The sequence below is a fragment of the Hyaena hyaena genome, unplaced genomic scaffold, assembly GCF_003009895.1.
Source record: "Hyaena hyaena isolate Hyena2069 unplaced genomic scaffold, ASM300989v1 scaffold_71, whole genome shotgun sequence".
Classification (NCBI taxonomy): Eukaryota; Metazoa; Chordata; class Mammalia; order Carnivora; family Hyaenidae; genus Hyaena; species Hyaena hyaena.
The window spans coordinates 3,897,515-3,914,459 of NW_024080704.1; positions in this window are offsets into that span (position 1 = coordinate 3,897,515).

Genomic DNA, 16,945 nt, shown 5'->3' on the forward strand with positions numbered 1-16,945 from the left:
TTAAGTGATCTTCCTGTGTTTGTTACCTTCCCCACAGCATGCCAGAAGCATAGGGACATATTCTAGTCAGTCTGTGGCGTGGTACAGAAACTAGCAGGCCATGTCCTCTTAGTTGGGAGGTAAAGGGGTTAAAAAAAAAAAAAAAAAAAAACCCTCCAAGATAAGGAAAGAGTAGGAAGGAGAAATATATTTGAAAAAGCTTTCTAGGTGATTCTTATGCTAGCACTTAACACAGCTGCAAGTCATTGCCTGGTACCATTTATTGTTGGAAATTTTCTTGCAAAATTGTGTTTCTGATTCAGGCACCCAGTGCAATGCAAAATGGGTGTGTGTGTGTGTCCGTCCAAATGTGACCATATATTATGTATATAATGGGTCTGATTCCCCAAGACAAGCATTTCTGAAGCTGAGGCATGTGGACTTGGATGGAGAATACGATGATTCATGTGCCTTACCATTGCTATTGCTACTGTTCCCATTGTAATAATGACTTCCTTTTCCTGTGAGTGCTGATGTTCTGACACCTGGTGGTAAGTTGGATTATTTTTCTGGGTGGTGGATGTAATGATTAGCAAGGGTGATACTTGATTCATTTTAAAAGGGAATTATTACAGTCTTAAAAGTAAACCAAGTCTGAAGATTTTTTTTTCTACTGACCTTTCTTTTGCAGCTATGTGACAGAAGCACAAAGGGTAGGGTAATTGACTTTCAGTAAGTATCCTCTTAGTTAAAGGACTATGCAAAGATTCACTGGCATTGTGCATAGGAGTTTTCTCTTTTTTTGAAAAAATATATATCTGGCTTTAAATTTTCAAAAGAGGTTGAAAAGGAGTCTGATACTTATTTACTCACTAATTTTTACGATTCATTGGATATTTATTGGGAAGCTACTGGAGATCAGGCTGTGTTCACTTGGAACGACTAAGATGGATAAGACACAGCTACAATCCTCAAGTGGCTTACAGTCTACAGGAGAGCCAAACAAGTAAAGAAATAAAGTGGAAAATAAAGATTGCACAGGCATTGCTCTTGGTAAGGCAGGACCCTGAGACATATGCAGGAGGAATGCCTTGGTGGCGTCCTGCACACCAGCGGGCATGTCTATGTCAGGACATACTCAATTTTATTTAATGTTTATTTATTTATGAGAGAGAGACACACACACAAAAAGCATGATCAGGGCAGGGGCAGAAAGAGATGGAGACACAGAATCTGAAGCAGGCTCCAGGCTCTGAGCTATCTATCAGCACAGAGGCCAACACAGGGCTCAAACTCACGAGCCACGAGATCACGACCTGTGTAGAAGTCGGAAACTTAACCAACTGAGCCACCCAGGCACCCAGGACATACTTCTAGAAGTCTACCACTCCCGCTTGACAGAAGATACAACCAGTGTTTGCTCTGGGTATAATCAAGTATTTTTTAAAAGGGTACCTAGGACCCATTCTTAGGATCAGATGACTTAATATTCGTCATTATATTCACTAAGCATTTTTTTTATTTCCCTTGAGTGATATTCTTGTCTTTTGCAGAAGAGAATGACATTTTATCAATATTTTATTAGAGGATTTTTTAAAATTATTTTTTCCTTTCATTAAGGAGACAAGTCAGAAATAGGAAATGCAGCTTGCTGAAACCATGAATAGGAAATGAGTTTTTCGCTATCAGTGTTTAATTTGCTAAGTTAGCAAGTTTAATCTCAAGATAATTTAAACAGTAGTTTGAAGCTATCTAGATTTATTTCCTCTACCTTTTTGAAAAAAAAAATGCATCATTTTAATATTCATACTGGTTTTCTATAAACTCAGATGTCATTAGAAGGAAGGTTTTCTTTTTTTAAATGTAAAAAACATTTTTAAATGAATGTTGGTATTTTGAAATTTTCCATTTTATAGCAAAGTAATTTGTGTACATAGTTTAAAAAATGAAATAATGTTACAGGATTTAGACTGAAATGCATTAGTTTCCTATATGTCCTACACTCCTATACTTCTGAGTTTCTACTCAGAAGCAATCACTTTATACTCTGGTAGGAGTTTATATCAGTATTTGCCTTCTACACAAGTAAGTATGCATGTACTGCATTCTTGTGATTAATCTATGTTAGGCATCTGTGATCTCCTATTATGGTGGCTCATTCATTCATTCATTCATGCATGCATGCATGCATCCATTCGTTTTTGCGCTCCGAGATTCTTCTTTCCTTTCCAAATCTTTCCAAATAGATAACTTAAATTTCTTCTTGGGCTTTCACAATGACGGCTATGGGACACATTCCCTGATCTTCCAAGATTTTTTGTAGTGATTGCATTTCCTTTTTATAAACCTTTTTGTTTTTCTTAAATTTTTAAGTTTTTTAAAAAAATTTAAGGTTTATTTATTTTTCAGAAAGAGAGTGTGTGCAAGTAGGATAGGGCAGAGAGAGAGAGGGAAACACCAAGTCTGAAGCCTGCTCCAGGCTCTGAGCTGTTAGCACAGAGCCGGACGTGGGGCTCAAACTCCTGAACCATGAGATCATGACCTGAGCCGAAGTCAGATGCTTAATCAACTGAGCCACCCATGTGCCCCAAATTTTGTAAGTTTTTAAATCTCTGTCTAAAGGTTTGAACCTATGTCTTCATCTTCAACTACTTTCTGACATCTTTGAAAAAAGTCTCACAATATTAATTTTTCTCTGAGACAGAAACTTATTTGGATAACAGACCAGCTTCAGTTTTTCCTGGAAACATTCCTCCTGAAGGCTTCTTCTCTCTCCAGTATGAACTGGACTGCTTGCCAGTGAAATCTATTTTACCTTGTGACTTCCAGCTTTCCCAGATCCTGGAAAACCCCTTTACTTCTCTCCTCTATTGGTTGAGAGGTCCTTGTTCACTGCTTTACACATTAATCATGATGAAGCATATCATCCAGCAGCTTCGTGAGAAAGAATACAATCTGCACATATTTTGGCTGAGAAATGTTTTCATTCTGCTATCACTCATAACTTTGGTTTGGTAAATAATTCTTCTGTGGCAATTGTTTTCCCTCAGAGTGAGGTTTTGAGAAGTGAATTAGCATCTTTTGTCTATGCCCATCTGCAAGCACTTGGTTTTGACCTTCCTTATCTATGAAGTGATTTTCCCCTACTGTATGTTGTGTTGAGGGTTCCATCAGATTACTTGGTGGTTTTTACCCAGAGGTAGCTGCAGCCAGTGAACCAATGTCTTTGACATTTGTACTCATTCTTCTGAAAATATTTTATATATAGTTATATATAACTATATCTTTTACATCAAGTTGGTAAAATGATGTTTTGTTTTACTTATGCTATTTGGAAATAATTGGACATACTCCTGTCTTAAACAGTATAAGCTGACCCTTTGACCAAAAAAAAAAAAAAAAAAAAAGCGGGGAGGTGGGGCTTGTTAGTCATGTGGGGCTTAGAGCAACTTACTAACAGAGCTTATAAACAGTCTCTTTTCTGAATGATGATTTTAAGTGAATCATTTCCTGCCCAGATAAGCCCACTGATTCTATTCATAGTATTCTGTATACAAAATATCAGTACTTCATGAATAATCTTTTTAGCAGCAAGCTTTCAATTTAATGTTTCTCGGCCAAGCACTTTTTTCTGTAGGTAGAACTGTTGAGATTTATAACTCTTATAACCTAGAAGTAAAGACAATATTGATAGGAGATCTTCTAAGAGACAAATGCAAGTTATCTAGATGTAGGGGAGATAATGGGAGTGTTTAAAAACTATAAGATAAAGAGGTATCAATGATAACATAAAAAGATAAGGCCAATCGATGACCAGTTGGGTATTTTGGGAGGTGGACTATCAAGTGGAAAACCTGTTAATCTCCTACAACCATGGTTGAGGAAAGAGGAAGAAAGGAAAAATTAAAATATTTAGAATAATTGCTGTGTGCCTTTTTATAGTACACTATAATAATTTCTTAAGAATTGGCAAGTATCCAGAATGTGGAGGGGGTGGTCCAAGATGGCAGCTAGGAAACTCCTGAACTCACCTCCTCCCAGGAACACACTGAATCTATAGCTACATATGGGACACTTCCCTCTGAAAAAGACCTGAAATCTAGCCGAGCAGCTCCCTCATAACAAAGCAAAAACCTATAGCAGATACACAAAACATAATGAGAAAGAAACCTAAGCACAGCACTAAAGAAAGTCATCAAACCACAAGGGAAGAGAGCAAGAGAAGAAGGAAGGAAAGGAGAGGAGCTATAAAACAGCCAGAAAACAATGAACAAAATGGCAGTAAGTATATACCCATCAATAATTAATTTTTTTAGAATTTTTAAAGATGTTTATTTATTTTTGAGAAGGACAGAGTGTTAGCAGGGGAGGATCAGAGAGAGGAAGACAGAATCTGAAGCAGGCTCCAGGCTCTGAGCTGTCAGCATAGAGCCCGACGCGGGGCTCGAACTCAATAACCACAAGATCAGGACCTGAGCAGAGTTCAGATGCTCAACGGACTGAGCCACCCAGGTGCCCCTATAAATAATTACTTTTAATATAAATGGTCTACTCCAAAGACACAAATAGCTGAATGGATTAAAAAACAAAAAGAAACAAAAATAAGACTCATATATGTCGCCTCTAAAAGACTCACTTCAGATGTAAGGAAACACAGACAAAGTGAAGGGATAGAAAAAAGTATTCCATACAAAATGAAAGCTGGGGTAGCTATACTTATACCAGGCAAAGTGGACTTAAAACAAAGACTGTAAAAAAGACAAAGAAGGGCATTACATAATGATAAAGGGGTCAGTACAACGAGAGGAAATGGTATTTGTAAATATTTATTCAAACATAACACCTAAATAGATAAAGCAAATATTAACAGGCCTACAGGGAAACATTGACAGCAGTACAATAATAATAGGGGACTTTAATACCCAACTTACATCAGTGGATAGGTCATGCAGGCAGAAAATCAATAATAAACATTTGCCTTAAATGACATATTAGGTAGATCTAATAGATACACAGAGAACATTCCATCCAGAAGTAGCAAGACACACATTCCTCTCAAGTGCATATGGAACATTCTCTAGGATAGAGCCTATGTTAGTCCACAAAACAAGCCTCAATAAATTTAAGACTGAAATATCAAGCATTTATCTGACCACAGTAGTATGAAACTAGATATCAGTTATAAGAAGAAAACTGGAAACATCATACATATGTGAAGATTAAACAGCATGCTACTGAAAAACCAATGGGTCCATGAAGAAATCAAAGGAGAAATCAGAAAAATACCTTAAGACAAATGAAAATATAAAATACCAAAATATATGAGATGCAGATACCCAAAAGATTTGTTTGTTTGAGAATCTGTACAAAAGCAGTTCTAAGAGGAAAGTTCACAGGATGCAAGCCTACCTCAAAAAAAAAAAAAAAGGAAGGAACCCATTATACCTAATGGAACTAAAAAAGAAAACAAAGGAAGCCCAAAGTTAGTTGAAGGAAGGAAATAAAGATCAAAGTGGAAATACATGAAATAGAGACTAAAAAGACAATAGATCAATGAAGCTAAGAGGTGGTTCTTTGAAAAGATAAAATTAATAAACCTTTAGTTAGACTTACCGAGAATAAAAGAGGATTCAAATAAATAATAGAAGTTACAAATGATACCACAGAAATACAAAAAGATCACAAAAGACTACTTTCAACAATTATATACCAACAAATTGGACAACTTATAAGGTATAAATTCCTAAAAACATAATCTTCCAAGACTGAATCATGAAGAAATATAAAATATAAACTCTGAATAGACCAATTACCTGTAAGGATATTGAACCAGTAATAAAAAACCTCCCAACAAACAGATGTTTAAGATCATACAGCTTCACTGTTCATTCAAAGATTTAATCCCTATCCTCAAATTCTTCCAAAAAATTGAAGAGAAGGGAAAAGCCCTCAACTCATTTTACAAGACCATCATTACCCTTATACCAAAACCATACAAGTACACAATAGAAGGAAAATTACAGGCCAATACCTCTGATAAACATAGACACAAAGAGTCTTAACAAAATGTTAGCAAACTGAATTCAACAATACATTACAAAAATCATACATCATGATCAAGTGAGATTCATCCTAAGGATGCAAGGATTATTCAACATCCACAAATCAATCAAGGTGATGCACCATGTTAAACTGAAGGATTAATATATAGATGCAAAAAAGGTTGACAAAATTCAACATTTATTTATGATAAAAATTCAACAAAGGGTTTACAGAGAATGTACCTCAACATAATAAAGGCCATGTGTGACAAACCCACACCTGACATCACACTCAGTGGTGAAAAGCTAAATATATTTCCTCTATGATCAGCAAGTAGACAAGAATGCCCATTCTCACCACTTTTATTTTATTCAGCATAGTATTGAAAGTCCTAGCCAGAGCACTTAGGCAAGAAAAAGAAAGAAAAGATATCCAAATTGGAAAGAAAGTAAAACTCATTGTTCACAAGTGACATGATTTTATATAGAGAAAAGCCTAAATAGTCTCCCCACAAACTGTGAGAACTAATAAATTCAGTAGTTTCCAGGTACAAAATCATTATGCAAGAATCTGTTATGTCTCTATAGACTAACAATTAGCTATTAGAGAAATTAAGAAAACGGTCTCACTTACAATTATATAAAAAAGAATAAAATGCCTAGGGATAAATTTAAGGAGGTAAAAGCCCTATATACTGTAAACGATAAAATATTGACAGAAGAAATTAAAGAAGATGCAAGAAATTGAAGAAATAGAAATATATTCTGTGCTCATGGATTGGAAGAATTGATACTATTAAAGTGTCCATATTAAAGCAATCTACAGATTTAATGCCACCCCTATTGAAATTCCAAATGCCTTTTTCACAGAAGTAATCCTAAAATTTGGGTAGAACCATGAATCACCTCAAATACTCAAAGCAATCTTGAGAATGAAAAAGCTGAAGGCATCATGCTCTCTGATTTCAAACAATACTAGAAAGCTGTTGTAATCAAAACAGTATGGTATCAGCATAAAAAACAGACACGTTGATCAATGGAACAGAATAAAGAGTCCAGAAATGAACCCACCCATATATGCTTACTAATTTATGACAGAGAGGTCAAGAATATACAATGGGGAAATGTCAGTCTCCCTAATAAATGATGTTGGGAAAACTAGACAACCACATGCAAAAGAATAAAACTAGACTATTATCTTATACACAAAAAATAATTCAAAATGGATTAGAGACTTGAATGTAAAACCTGTAAATATAAAAATCCTCAAAAAAAAAAAAAGTCCCTTGACATTGGCCTTAGCAATGATTTTTTGGATCTGTTGCAAAGGCAACAAAAGCAAAAATAAACAAGCAGGACTACACCAAACAAAGACTTCTGCACAGCAAAGGAAACCATCAACAAAGTGAAAAGACAACCTACTGAATGGGATAAAATACTTACAACTCATATATCTGATAAAGATTTAATATCCAAAATATATAAAGAACTTATATAACTCAATAGCAAAAAGCCAAAAAAATATTTTAAAGAAGGCAGAGGCTCTGAGTAGACATTTTTCCAAAGAAGACATACAGATGGCCAACATCACTAATTATCAGGGAAATGCAAATCAAAACCACAGCAAAATATCACTTCACATCTGTTAGGATGGCTATTGTCAAAAAGAGAAGAAATAACAATTGTTGTAGAGAAAAGGGAAACCTTGTGCATCATTGGTAGGAATGCAAATTAGTGCAGCCAGTGGGGATTCCTCAAGAACTTAAAAATAGAACTACTATATGATACAGCAATTCCACTTCTGGCTATTTATCCGAAGAAAATGAAAACATTAATTTGAAAAGTTACATGCACCCCTAAATTCATTGCAGCATTGTTTATGATAGCCAAGATATGGAAAGAATGACTTCTTGCAATTTGCTACAACACTGATAGACCTTGAGGGTGTTATGCTAAGCGAAATAAGTCAGAAAGACAAATACTGCATGATTTCACTTACATATGAAATGTAAAAACAAATTAACATACAAAACTCATGGATACAGAGAACAAAATGGTAGCTGCCTGAGGGGAGGGGGGTTGGGAGCATATGAAATGGGTGAAGAGGTATAAACCTGCAGTTATAAAATAAATGTGTCACGGGTTATAACGTACAGCATGGTGACTATAGTTAATAACATGTGGTGCTTATTTGTAAGCTGCCCAGAGAGTAAATCTTAAAAATTCTCATTACCAAGAAAAAAGTATATAACCATATAAAGGCAGATGGTAATTAGACTTATTGTGGTGATCATTTCTCAGTGTATGTGTATTGAATCATCATGTTGTATACCTAAAAGTAATATAATGTTGCATGTCAATTTTTTTTTAACTTTTTTGTTTGTTTGTTTGAGAGAGAGAGAGAGAGAGAGCACACATGAGCACAAGTTGGGAAGGGGACGAGGCAGAGAATCTTAAACAGACTCCACTCAGAGCAGAGCCCAGTGAGGTGCTTGATCTCACAACTGTGAGATCATAATTTGAGTCAAAATCAGGAGTCAGACGTTTAACCAACCGAGCCATACAGGAGTCCCTCAATTATACCTTTAGAAAAAAAAAAAAGAATTGGCAAGTAAGATAAGCTTATTCAGTGTCATCTTGTAGCTTTTCATCTGTAAGAGAATACAGTCATTCAATTTCAAAGTATCCCTACATTGTGGAAGTTAGGGGTAATAAGCCACTGAGCCTACTATGGGTAGTAAATAACCTATACAAATATCATATTCAGATGGTTACCTCTGTGGAATATCTGAAATAATATACAATAATTTTTGAAGGAAAGGAATCTATAGAACAAAAAAGAAAGGGAAGAGTATGTCTTTCATGGGACCATCCCTAGTAAAATTGTTAGCATGTGCTGAGTGTCAGGAAAATTGTGAATTAGAATCTTGATCCTGAGCCGTTTCCTTCTTCTGTTTTGAACCCTTTCCAAAATTTTGTTCCTTTATAAATCACTTCCATTTGTAGGTGGTCTTCAGGATCTCTAAAAATAAAACTCTGCTTTAGTTGTCTTGTTTAAAATGTTACATCACATCTAAGCAAAAACACCGTAGAAATGGAGCTCAGAGTCTCTGATTGATAGATTTTCCTTTTTATCCTCCATTTTATATTTGGGTGGTTTTTTCTTGCTAATTCTGTCACCAGATATTTTTAATAGATTTTCTTTTCTTATAGTAAGTTATCTACTTCCATCTCTCTCCTATATCTTGAACAGAAGACTGTGTTGACCTTTACTTATTGTTTTTTATTTTTTGGGTTTTTTAAATTTTTTTATTTTTTGCTTCCTCCAGACTTCCATTTACTTTGATACTACCATTCTGCTTTGCTCTGTGTTGAGATCCCTTTGTTGTCTGTTCAGTGGTGTCCAGTCTCAAAAATTCTGATCCTCAGTACTCTGCAGTTATTTTCTAGCTTTGTCATCCAAGAGGAAAATATGTTTCTCAAGATTCTTGGAATTATCTACTTTTATGAAGCCTTCTGAAGTTCATCCACTTGAGTAAATGGAACACTACTTTTTTTTTTCCTTCCTATCCATTATTAGTTTTCTTTCTCCTGTACCTTCCACCCCAGAATTTGGCTTTTACTTCAACATTTACTTAATGTAGCTATCAAAAAAATTAACAAATTTTAATTTTGTTACTGGTGAAAGTCAACAATGCTTTGGCTTTTATTACAAAAACTGTGATCTAATTTCTACAGCCTCCTTAAAGCTAGGGAAGACTACATAGTAACCATAGCCATGAATGCTTTCTTGCTGCCTGCTCAACCATGACCGGACACCATTTTCATTGCTTTATACGTGCTAAGTAATTCTCGCAAAAGCCTTCATTTCCTCAGGACTATTTTTGTCCCATTTTAAAAATGAGAGAGGCTCTGAGAGGTTAAGTAGTAAAAGAATCTTCAGGAGTTCCAATGCAAGATGGATGAAACAGATAGAAATATAACCCATGTAGAATAAAGTCCAGGTTCACTACTAACGGCAAATTTCTTATAATGCTGGGAAATGGCATGGCTGAAAAAGATAACTATGATTTCTCCCCTATCTGCTTTAAAGTATGAAAGTAATGTGATTTTAATATGCCGGCATTTGAGAGAGAACAGTGGCCTGTATACATTTCTTTTGCCTCAGATCTGATAAAATACATTTTTACCCTCTCATAGGTCATTTCAGAGAAGTTTCTTGCTTACTAAGTAAAAAATATTTTAGTAACAAAAGAATGCATGAAAGAAGCAGACTTGTCCCATCTAGTGAAAAAAGTAAACTCAAATTTTTGGAGAAATATTTACGTGCTGGGCTGTCTGGATTTTACCAAAAACCCAGAACCAAGTCTTTAATGTAGTAGGCTTGAGTTGTCATCGCCCTTGGAGAAAGATAGGCGTATTTGTTTTCTGCAGTTATGAGTACAGCCAGTTTCACTGTGGCATTGATGAGTTTGCTGGCTTCAGCTGCTGGGTTTTTGCTATTATACAGATAAGAGCTGATGCAATCATACAGAAGTTCCTGATATTTATGTAGATGTACTCTATGGCTTGAAGGATTCTGCTCTACCTAATTTCAAATCACTGCCAGGCATGGTTGGGCCAGTACAATGTTTCTCAATTTCTTGGAGCTTTGCTACATATTTCTGCCACATAAAAGTCAAGGATGTATTAAATTAAATCACCCATCTCCTGATAATAAGATTGGTGACTGCCACTCTTAAATCAGAGCACACTCATATCCACGACTGAAGATGTCAAGCATTTCTGTCTCTATCAGAACAAATTTAAGTATCTCTGATACAGGGTTCAAATATAACACTTTGCCAGATATGTTTATTTTATGTATTGAGAACATAATCTGGAAAACATTATATTTTTTTCTTAACAAAGAAGGATTCCTTTTGGCTTATATGATCACTGCCAACCTATGGTGACTCTGAAATCCGAATTTAGTAATATTTTTGATTCATGAGAGAGAATAGCATGTATTTTGCTCTTCTGTAGCAATATTCATTCTGCAGAGGAGGTGGTAGTAAAAAATTTCTTTTTTCTGAGTACACTAAGCATATGTGAATCAGAAGACACCCAGAAAGGAAATATATGTTCTTCTCAGCACTGGTTTCACAAAGGCTCTTTTTGAAAATAACCACACTTTATGTTCCTGTCCTTTACAATATTCTGTAATTTCTAACACCACATAAAATAAATTTACACTTTCCTCTTTAAGTCAGCAGTTGTAGGTTCTGCTATCAATCCGTCAAGTTAAAGTATATTGTGTGGTTTGAAGCAGCATAATATAGTAGCAAGAGCATTAGACCAGGAGACGTAAGTTCTGGATTGAGTTCCCACTGGGCCATTTACTGTCAACCAGGGCAAGGCCTTTCAAAGTCTTGGGTTTGTTTTTTTTACCTGTGTCAAAAACTAATAATCTTTTACTACCCCAGGATGGTTTTGTATATCAAGTAATAATGCATGTGTAAATTGTTAGATACTCTGTAGATCTAAGGAATTATAATTTAGGAGGCTTTTGACAATATATTAGCCTTTGTAAATTCAGGGCTTGCTTATTCTCTCAGGGGGGATAAACATCTGATATGTGTACTTGACCAAAGCAGACAAAGTTATTGGCTGTCAAGAGAAATGAGAAGAGTTTTTGACATCAAATAGCTCTGATATTTTAGAAATGAATGGCATCTCCAGAAACTCTCCAGTTCTAAAACACAGATATGCAATAATTGTCATATAATTGTCAAAAAATTTACAACCTATCTAAATTTGAAATATTTTATAAATGCCATGTAATCAAAGGTAAATCTAATGAATAATATCTTTAATAAATGCTATATACTCTCTTAAAATTATGGAATGCTTTCGTACACCAAGATGCAACTATAATGTAGTTCTGATAATAACTTAGATTATTTATTATCCTTCCTTCATATGATTTTAAGGCGGTGAACTATTTCTTGAAAGAGGCTATTTACATTTTTAAATAAGGAGATATTATTAAATGAAAATGCTTTTATTTTTAAGCCTCAAATTAAAAAAAAAATTTTAATGTTTGTTTATTTTTGAAAGAGAGAGAGTTTGAGCAGTTGAGGGGGTATAAAGAGGGAGACACAGAATCTGAAGCAGGCTCCAGGCTCTGAGCTGTCAGCACAGAGCCCATTGTGGGGCTGCAACCCATGAACTGTGAGATCATGACCTGAGCTGAAGTCGGACCCTCACTGACTGAGCCACCCAGGCACCATTTAAACTTCAATTTTTAAAGACAAAATATAAAGAATATTTTTTTGAGCTATTCATAATGACATGCTCTCAATGGCATAGGAGAATCATAAATTCTAATCAAGATTAATCTTTACATTGGATTCTCAACCATGCATAGATTCAGTATCTCCTTCAAAAATTAGAAAAGAGGACTTTAAGTGACATGGACTATTAAACTTACAAAATAACCACATGAAAGTGTCTAAAAAAATTTCTGTAGTCTAAAGTTTTGTTCTTAAGAGTGTAGTAAAAATATGTGAAATTGAAATTTGGCTCTGAGCTTGTAAACTTGCAAAACTCTACATAACATTTCAGGAAATACGTTTTGAAAAGTAGTAAGAAATCCAAGGTCAAGTCAGTACGACTAACAAAATAAGAAATTATTAATATGTTTTCCCTTTCTTCCTGGTTTGTGTGTGTGTGCATGTGTGAGTGTGATTCTTTATTGAAAGAAAACATTCCACCTATAAATGTCATTCTCTTTAAAATACTCAAAATAATTTCCAAAAGAGTAAGTCCTTTATTGAAATTTTTACACTACTTATCAAAAAATCTTTACTCTTTACACCCATTTACTTGTCATATTATAAATATGTATCTGTCCAAAAGCATTGTTTCTTTCTTTTTTAAAAAAAAATTTAATGTTTATTTTTGAGAGAGAGAGAGAAAGAGACAGAGTGTGAATGGGGAAGGGACAAAGAGAGGGAGACACAGAATCCAAAGCAAGCCTCAAGCTCTGAGATGTCAACACAGCCAACATCAGGGCTTGAACTCATGGGCTGTGAGATCATGACCTGAGCCAAAGTCAAATGCTCAACTGACTGAGCCACTCAGGTGCCCCCAAAAGCACTTAAGTATTTACCTGATGACCAGTTTACTATTAGTCATATACAGGTGCTATAGAATTAATGATGAGAAGCTATAGTTTGTTTCCTTGGTTTTAATTTTTTAAGGCTTATACATTTTTGAGAGGCAGAGACAGACAGGATGTGAGTGGGAGAGGGGCAGAAAGAGAGGGGGAACACAGAATCTGAAGCAGGCTCCAGGCTGTCAGCACAGAGCCTGACATGGGGCTAGAACTCACTAACCATGAGATCATGACCTGAGCCAAAGTCGGAGTTGGACACTTAACGAAATGAGCCACTCAGGCACCCCAGTTTGGTTTTTTTTTTTTAAACAGCTATCATTTTCATTTTTTAAAAGTTTTTATTTTGAGAGAGAGAGAAAACACAAGCAGGGAGTGCCAGAGAGAGAGGAGAGAGCAAAAATCCCAACCAGGCTCTGCACTGCCAGCATGGAGCCAAATATGGCACTCGAACTCACAAACTGTGAGAGCATAACCTGAGCAGAAAGCAGATGCTTAACCAGCTGAGCCACCCAAGTGCTACAAGAAGACATAGTTTTTGATTCATGAGGATAAATTTTCCTGATGATTTAAACAAGTTTAAGAATCATTATTTTAAAAGGCAATAACATTTAAAAAAAATTTTTTTAACATTTATTATTGAGAAACAGAGAGAGACAGAGCATAAGCAGAGGAGAGGCAGAAGAGAGGAGACACAGAATCCGAAGCAGGCTCCAGGCTCTGAGCTGTCAGCACAGAGCCCGATGCGGGGCTTGAACCCAGGAACTGTGAGATCATGACCTGAGCCGAAGTCGGACACTTAACCAGCCATCCAGGTGCCCCCCAAATTTTTAAATCTAAGTCAGACAAAAACAGATTGTATTTTATCACTTATCTAAAATGGGAGGGTGTATGTGTGTCAGTTACATATTAATATAACAAAACTTAGTGACTTAAAAAATGGGTCATATTTCATAAAACTGTGGATTGACCGGATTCACCTGGATGGTTCTGCTCAGCATGGTATCAGCTGAAATTGCAGACATCTGTAAATTTGACTCATTTAATACATGTTCCTCGTGTGACTGAGAGTTAGTACTGGCTACAAAACCCCCTTGTGTCTTGGTTCTTCACTATATGGCTCTCACCTTAGACTTGATTAGACTTCTAAGAATATGTCAACTAACTTTCAAAAGACAGACTGGTATTTCAAGCAATGAAGGAAACTCTTGAGGCCCTAGCCTCAGAAGTTACACATTTTCGCTTGTGCTGTATTCTATTGATTGAAGCATACCACAGGGTCAGCCCAGGTCCAAGGGAGGGGTAACAAAGCCCACTTCTCAATGGAAGGAGAGACTGAAGAATTTATAGCCATCTTTAATCCATGACAGGGAGACAGTTCTCCAGGTCCAGTGAGAAATTATCATGGCATCCTAACAATAGTTTCAGATTCTGCCATTACGTAGATGATTACTTGCTTTTCTTAACATCCTTCTTCATCAATTATTGTTTCAAAGTAATGTTCATTTATAAACACAGAACATTGTGATTTTTGATCTGGCACACAGCTTTGGGAAAATATGTGTAAAATGGCTGCAGAATAATTACTACCAGCACATAAAAATAGACAAGAAAACTTACATTGTTTGTGCTCATTATTTGTTTAGACTTGATTGGGCCAACAGAAATTTTTATCATTGTTACACATAGCTGAGATTTCTACCTGTTGTCTCTTCATTCTCCCCTCCTTCCGTAGTATTGATATATAATCTTTTAGCCTAACTTAAAGACTACATTTCCAGGTATCCATTGCAGTTAGCTGTGCGATTAAATGCCAATGGTCAGTCACAAGAAGTGTTTAAGTCACAAGAAGTGTTGGATAAACACTTCTTGTCTTTTTTCATCATTGCAGAGAGCCTATACCAGCCCAGGACTGGCAACATTAGAGTCTCTTTTATGTGAGATAAACTTGTATCTTCTTGTATAAACTTCTATTTTAGATTTTTGTTATTGCTGTTATAAGGAGCCAAGCTTATTCCTACTTGATTTATCTGCTAAGAAAATCCTCCATCTCAGACTTAAACTTAATGAAAATGTAGTCAATGTTGATAAATATCTTCTCTATGGGTGATGTTAAACATGATTCTTGTTTGTTTTCTTTTGGGTCTGGAACTTGTTTGGTGACTTCAGTGAAAGAAATATTGTGTGTACACATGCTCATTTACATGCAAAGAAAATTAAGAAAACTTTAAAGCTGACTTCAGATAATATTATGACTGTTGTTTGCCAACTCATAATTGTCAAAGACTATACCAAAGAAAGTAGATTCTTTTATGTTTGTTGCTTTGGTTATCAGAGCACTACTGAGTTACAAGCAGAATAATTAAAATAAAAAGTAAAATACAATTAATATATAATCAGTGTTTGATACAAGGAAATTATGTAATAGTTTTATGTAAACAGAATTTTTTAGGCAATGCTTACATTTTATTTTCTTTCTATAAGGTGGTACCATTCCTCAGAGAAGTGATGCAATTTTGCATATTTTAACAAAAGGAATTACATCTGTGTTTGCTTGTGTTTTGGTTTTGTTTTTCAATAGATGAACCAGTGCCCATGCCTCCTCACCCAGTAACAGTCCCTGCAGGGTTGCCTGATGACATCCTTGGTCTTGAACCGCAGATAAGCTGCAGTCTGGGGAGAAGGTGGATGCAGAGAAGCAAGATTGCTGCGGCCACTGCCATGTTGGGCTTTGCATCAAGGTCTTTGCAACAGACCTGCAGCTGAAGGGGTCCTGGAAGAAGAGTGGAAAGTGTACAAAGGGTGGGGGGATGGGTTGAAGAAGGTTGGGGGGGTGTTGGGTGGTTCACTGTGAAATGATTTTTTGATGGAGCAGAGGGTGCAGGGCAAACAGCATCATTTTCCTTACATGCAGTTGCCATGTTGTGACCGCATCTGGGAAGAGAGTGCCCTGGAAGGCTGGCAGTGCCTCACATGCACTTTTGAATAAAAATATTTAAATATAATCCTGAAAATGTATTTTCTTCATCTGAATTGTGTTTTTATGTTCGTGGTGTCTACATTTTTTTTTAAGTAACAGATTTATTGAGGCATAATTAATTTGTATGCCATAAAAATCACCCTTTTAAACTGTACAATTCACTGGGTTTCAGTATATCCATGGTTGTGGAACCATTACCACCATCTAATTTCAAAACATTTCCATAACTCTAGATAGAAACATCACACTTGTTAGCAATCATTCCCCATTGAGCCCTACATCCTGTCCCTGGGGAACACTAATCTACTATTTGTTTCTATAGATTTGCCTATTCTGATCATATATGTGGAATTATACAATATGTGGTCTTTTGTGACTGGTTTCTTTCATTTAGCATAATGCTCTCAAGATTTATCCATACTGTAGCATTTATGGGTACTTCACTCTTTTTTATGATTTTATGATTTCTTTATAATTTCCATTATTCAGATCTACCATGTTTTGTTTATCAGCCCATCAGCACATGGATATTTGAATTGTTTCCACATGTGTGTTATTATGAATAAGGCTGCTATAAATATCTGTATACAAGTTTTTGTGTAGATGTATGTTTTCATTTCTCTTGGGTATATACATAGAAGTGAAATTGCTGGTTTACATGATAGTGCTATGTTTAATCATTTCAGAACTTATAACCTGTTTCCCAAATAGGTTGTACCATTTTACATTGTCAGCAACAGTATATGAGGGTTCTGAGTCTCCACATCCTCCATATCACATATTACTATC